Source organism: Rhinopithecus bieti, unplaced genomic scaffold (genome assembly GCF_001698545.2).
Source record: "Rhinopithecus bieti isolate Rb0 unplaced genomic scaffold, ASM169854v2 scaffold_78508, whole genome shotgun sequence".
In the NCBI taxonomy this organism is placed as follows: domain Eukaryota; kingdom Metazoa; phylum Chordata; class Mammalia; order Primates; family Cercopithecidae; genus Rhinopithecus; species Rhinopithecus bieti.
In genome coordinates this window covers 704967-710824 of record NW_016829854.1, presented here as the reverse complement: position 1 = coordinate 710824, position 5858 = coordinate 704967, and the positions used below count along the sequence as shown (strand labels likewise).

Genomic DNA, 5858 nt, shown 5'->3' with positions numbered 1-5858 from the left:
AGGGGAGGGGGGAGGGAAAGAAGGAAGGAAGGAAGGAAGGAAGGAAGGAAGCTAGGAAGGAAGGAAGGAAAAGAAATTTGTGAAGGGGAAGGATCTGAAAACCTTCAGAGCAAAGAAACACCAAGTATGGAGAGCTTGCGCTCTTCCTAGTCCTGTTCTCATTTAGCTGGTTATTAGCCCTACCCTTTCTGATCTCTGATCACTCAGTGTCGCTTCCTTACCCTCCAGGTGGGGTCAGTTCCTTATTATACGTTCTCCCGGCACAGTCTGTGGTTATTTATTTTTTTGAGACAGAGTTCCACTCTTGTCGCCCAGGCTGGAGTGCAGTGGCACGATCTCTGCTCACTACAACCTCCACCTCCCGGGTTCGGTTGATTCTCCTGCCTCAGCCTCCTGAGTAGCTGGGATTATAGGTGCCTGCCACCACGCCCGGCTAATTTTTGTATTTTTAGTAGAGAAGGGTTTTCACCATGTTGGCCAGGTTAGTCTCGAACTCCTGACCTCAGGTGATCCACCTGCCTTAGCCTCCCAAAGTGCGGGGATTACAGGCGTGAGCCACCTGCGCAGCCTGTGGTTATATATTTATTTGTGTACTTATTTAATTACTGTCAGCCTGCCTCCACTAAGTAAACTTCATGAAGACAGGGCCACCTCTGGTTTTGCTCACCAGAATAACCTACGGATTAGCACTGGATCTGACCTACTAGGTGTTCAATAAATATTTGCTAAATGAATGAATTTGTTGAAATATTTGTTGAATTATCTAATGTATTTGCCCATCATCCTTGTGAGAGTTGAACCCACCCAGCTTCCCAACAAGCACAGCTCCCACAGATGCAAGGGTCTTCGGAAGAAAAGAACCAGCACTCTGTTGCTGGTACCAGGCTGCGAGAGACAATGGCTGGGGGAATTCACCCACGGGCCTGAAGGCAGCATGGGGAGTGAGGTTGTTGCTGATAGAAGCTTCAGAATCAGACAGACCTGGGTTTGAATCCTCACTCTGCCACTTACCAGCTGTGTGACCTTGAGTAATTTATTAACTAATCTGAGCCTTAATGTCCTCATCTCTAAAACTGGAATCCTGGCTGGGCACAGTGGCTCACGCCTGTAATCCCAGCACTTTGGGAGGCTGAGGCGGGCAGATCACGAGGTCAAGATATTAAGACCATACTGGCCAATTAACATGGTGAAACCCTGTCTCTACTAAAAATACAAAAATTAGCTGGGCATAGTGGCACACGCCTGTAGTCCCGGCTACTCAGGAGGCTGAGGCAGGAGAACCGCCTGAACCTGGGAGGCGGAGCCAAGATTGCGCCACTGCACTCCAGCCCAGGGGACACAGTGAGACTCCATATCAAAAAAAAACAAAAAACAAAAAACAAACAAAAAAACTGTAATCCTAAGGCCTCACAGAGTTCTTTCATGCCTTCAAAAAAACTCTTTGTGAGTATCTGATGTACCCGGTCTCATGCTAGGCACAGAGGATACAGTGACAAAGAGGACAGGCAAGGTTGCTATGAGGACATGGCACACTGGTACGGTGCTTGGCACACAACTGGTGCTCAACACATGCCTCTGTTGGTCTCATTCTCCTTCTAGTCCTTGAGTGTATCCAAGGACCCATCTGGAAATCTTGGTTTTGCCTTAGGGTCTTAGTGGGATCAATGGCTCAGTAAGCAGAGATACATGTGCTTAGGTTTCTGCAATACAGGGACACAAAAACAAAAGGGAGAGAGAAGAGTTCAACTCTAGGGGGCTTGCTCTGAATTTGGCAATCCAAACCTCTTTGAAGAAGCTAAGTTTGAGATCATGATGAAAACTGATGGCTGGGTGCAGTGGCTCACGCCTATAATTCCAGTACTTTGGGAGGCTGAGGCGGGTGGATCATGAGGTCGAGGGGTTCAAGACCAGCCTGGTCAAGTTGGTGAAACCCTGTCTCTAAAAAGAAAAAAAAAAAAAAAAAAAAGGCCGAGCGTGGTGGCACAAGCCTGTAATCCCTGCTACTCGGTAGGCTGAGGCAGAGAATTGCTTGAACCGGGGAGGTGGAGGTTGCAATGAGCTGAGATTGCGTCACCATACTCCAGCCTGGGCAACAGAGGGTGACTCCGCCTCAAAAAAAAAAAAAAAAAAAGAAAGAAAAGAAAATTGACATTTCACCTACAATTGCGGGGTACACTGTAATTATGGCAGAGATCAGGAACCCTAAAAACCTTCATCAACCCCAAGTCCTGGGACATCTTCCCTCCCCTGGCCTTTTTGGGATGTTTCACAGGAGGGGAGGCCAGGAGTTCTGGTACTCACTGCGGCTGCAGAGCCACGGCCGTTCAGGAGTGGATGTGTAGTGGTAGCCAGCCCGGTCCACACACTCAATACTCTGGTCCCCGTAGATGATCTGGAAGACCTGACAGATGAGTGCGCAGGACTCCTCTGCAGCGTCCTGGCCCAGGGAGGAGGATAGAGAGCTCAGGTCCTCACCAACGACCAAGATGTTACCCTTCTTCCTAAAACACAGTGTGAAGATGTACACAAAGATACACATCTATAGAGCCCTTTAAATTGGCTTTTGAGACTTTTTCCATCAAAATTCTATGGCTACTCTCTGGATCTTAGAACCCCTTTATAGAATTCAGTAACAACTCTAACTCTTGTGCCATGAAAAATATACCCCAGATTTCTGGAGGATTCATCAGCCTTCCTGATACCCTTCTAAGTCCTAATTTAGTTTAATGTATAGGTATGGAAACTGAGGCCCAGTGAGGGGAAGTGATTAGTCAGGATTAGAATCCAGTTCTCCTAATAGCTAGTAGGAGAAGGGATGATTAAATGTATCAAAATTTTAGGCTCAATATAGTTACTAACACTGGAAGCCATATTTAGATATGAGCTTCCTAGCATTCAGTGGAAAATTGAAACAGGGTAAATAAAATTGTCTCTGATAGAAGGAAAGAGTTTAAGTTATTGGGTAAAACTTTTTTTGAGACTGCAAATTTGAATAGGAATTTACCTCTTTATGCCTTAAGCAAGACACATAGAAAGCCAGTAATTGATGAAGAGACTGTCTTCATGAAGTTTTTCTCTAGGTCGTGTCTCTAAAAAGGCCCAAGCTAATGGATGGTTGGATACAAAAAATAAAAATGAAAAAGTCCAAAGAATAAATTAAAATGTAACTCAGGATAGGCATTTTGGGATAGTGGGTGTGTCCTAATAATTAAACCAGGACTGATCCTTACTATAAACCTACAAAATGGACAGGGCAAAGAGGATCCTTATTTTATAATCAAAGATGCTGAGACTTAGAGCGGTTAAGTGACTTGCCTAGGCTCACACAGCAGGTTCATGGCATTAGTACCAGCACCCAAGTTTTGTTTCACTCTAACTCCTATATCCTCCTTGGGACCAGGATGACTCAGATAAGAAGCCAGATGCTCAGACAACCCTGGAAAGCAACTTTTTTTTGAGATAGAGTCACACTCCGGTCGCCCAGTGGCACAATGATGGCTCACTGCAGCCTCAACTTCCTGAACTCAGGTGATCCTCCCACCTTAGCCTCCTGAGTAGCTGCGTGACAGGCACACACCATCACACCCAGATAATTTTTTGTATTTTTAGTAGAGATGGGGTTTTGCCACGTTGCCCAGGCTGGTCTGGAACTCCTGGACTCTAGTGATCTGCCTGCCTTGGCCTCCCAAAGTGCTGGGATTACACTTATTTACTCACTCCACAAATTCCAACTTAGTCCTATTGTGTGACCGGCACTGGGCCAGCTTCAGTACCCGAAAGCCCTCACAGTCCAGTGGGATGAACAGGGCACACTGTTGGCTTTGTCTGGAATCCTATTTCCAGCCACAGAGGAAGTGGGCATGGTGGTTGGAGTACAAATGGCCTTGTAAGCAATTTTAAGGATGTTAGCTTTTACTTGGAGTGAAATGGGAAGCTACTGGAAGATGTGGAGTTAGGGACATGATGTGACTTACATGTTAATGGGACCACTTTGTGTCAGGGAAGAGATTGTCAGCGAGGGCTGAACCAGTCAGAGGGTGACAAGATTCAGGTGAGAGAAAACAGGGCATGGACCTGGGTGGGTACAGGGGAAGGGTGGGGAGAAGTAAATGGATTTTGATGGGGTTTTTTTTGTTTTGTTTTGTGATGGAGTCTTGCTCTATTGCTCAGGCTGGAGTGCAGTGGTGTGATCTTGGCTCACTGCAACCTCCACCTCCCAGGTTCAAGCGATTCTCGTGCCTCAGCCTCCTGAGTAGCTGAGATTAAAGGCACCCGCCACTAAGCCTGGCTAATTTTTGTATTTTTAGTAGAGACGGGGTTTCACCATGTTGGCCAGGCTGGTCTTGAACTCCTGACCTCAGGTGATCCACCCACCTCGGCCTCCCAAAGTGCTGGGATTACAGGCTTGGTTATGTTTGAAAAATAAGAGCCAACAGGATTTATCGACAGAGTGGATATGGGGTGTGTGTGAGAAAGAGAGCAGGAGAGGCAGCCAAGGCCCACTGCAAGGTTTTGGCCTGACCAATGTAAGGACACAGCTGCTATTAATTGTGACAGGGAAACCAAGGGAGTAGCGGGTTTGGGGGAGGAGTTTGGAGCTCAGCTTTGGATGTGTTGGGTTTGAAACAGTCATTAGATCTTCAGATGCAGATCACCTAGAAATGGGTAGATGAAGGATAGATGGAGGAGGGAAGACCATCAAGGACATAATCTGAGGCACTCCAACTTCTGAAGAAGAGGAGGAACCAGCTCGGTAGGAGAAAAGCCTGGAGAAAGTGGAGAGCTGGAAGCCAAGTGAGGAAGTGTTCCAAGGGGAGAGAGACAGCTGTGGCGTCTGAGTTTACTGGTTAGTATCTGCCTCACCATCTAGACAGGAACTATGTCTGTTTCATTCACCACTGTTGTTATACAGAGGGATCTGGTGGTCCAAGATCAGAGGAAAAGCTTAGAATGCTCAGAAATTGAAGGTGTCTGCTCGACTGTGAGCTCCCTAAGGATGGACACCAGATGTCTTTTTCACGTCTGTATCCATAACACCTAGCTCATTGCCTCACCCAGAGCTGGCACTCAATAAACATGTTCGGATGAATAAAAGCAAGGGTGAATGAAGAGGATGGGGGAGGAAGAGGGGAAAATGGAAGGAGAAGGAAGAATGGCGGAAGGCTTCTGCCTTGTGTGACTGTCTTAGTTACCAAGAGTACTGGCTCTGAATTTCCTGGATTTGAACCTTAAAACTACCACATGCTTCCTGTGTGACCTTGCGACCTATGGATCTCAGTTTCCTTCTCCACAGAATGGGGATACAGCAGTTGTAATATTTGCCTCCAGAGGTTGCTGTGAGAATTAAATGAGTTGATGCAGCCCTGTGTCTGGCAGGAGCTGACCCTCGATTCAAGCTGGTGATTAGTGTCCTCGTGAATGTTACTGTGGTGGGGCCAACACTGACAACGCTGGAGAACGAACGGACTGGAGGTTAGATCTAGTTTGTTTTGGCCATTTTGAGAGTTCGTCCCATTGAAGGAGTCAAGGGGAGATGCCCTGGAGGTGTCCAGGTCCGGAGTTTAGGAGCCATTAGGTGAGGTAGGTGCAGGGAAAAGGCAGGGGCAGACCCCAGGAACCTGGTGGGTGGGGCGGGGGCAAGGTGGGGGGAAAGCAGCGTTCCCGAAGCCGGGCATTGGGCGCGGGCTGTCCTCGGGCTCACCCTGTTGGCTACAGCCAGGATGACCAGGTTGCAGTAGGCGTCGGGGCTGGGGTCCTGCGGGTCGAGCGGGTTGGGACCGGGATGGCGCCTCTCCCAGCTGCCACCGCCACTGCCCGCCTGCCTCCGCTCCCAGCTGCCGCCCGGCTTGCCTGCACCA

General features: G+C 48.1%; 1 protein-coding gene across 10 annotated transcripts in view; it reads right to left on the bottom strand.

Annotated features, from left to right (window-relative positions):
• Positions 1-5857, bottom strand: part of CCM2L (CCM2 like scaffold protein) — a 21389-nt gene extending 15532 nt beyond the window's left edge. For 3 of the 10 annotated variants that reach the window (XR_001883983.1, XM_017865029.1, XM_017865031.1), the window contains exons 1-2: positions 5702-5794; positions 2302-2501 (exon numbers count right to left, since the gene is read on the bottom strand). The gene's annotated coding sequence lies outside the window, so the exon portion shown is untranslated. Of the gene's footprint in view, positions 1-2301; positions 2502-3004; positions 3105-5701 lie in introns of all 10 variants that reach the window. The other 7 variants (XM_017865035.1, XM_017865030.1, XM_017865034.1 and 4 more) reach the window with 7 other exon arrangements.
• Position 5858: the final 1 nt, after the last annotated feature.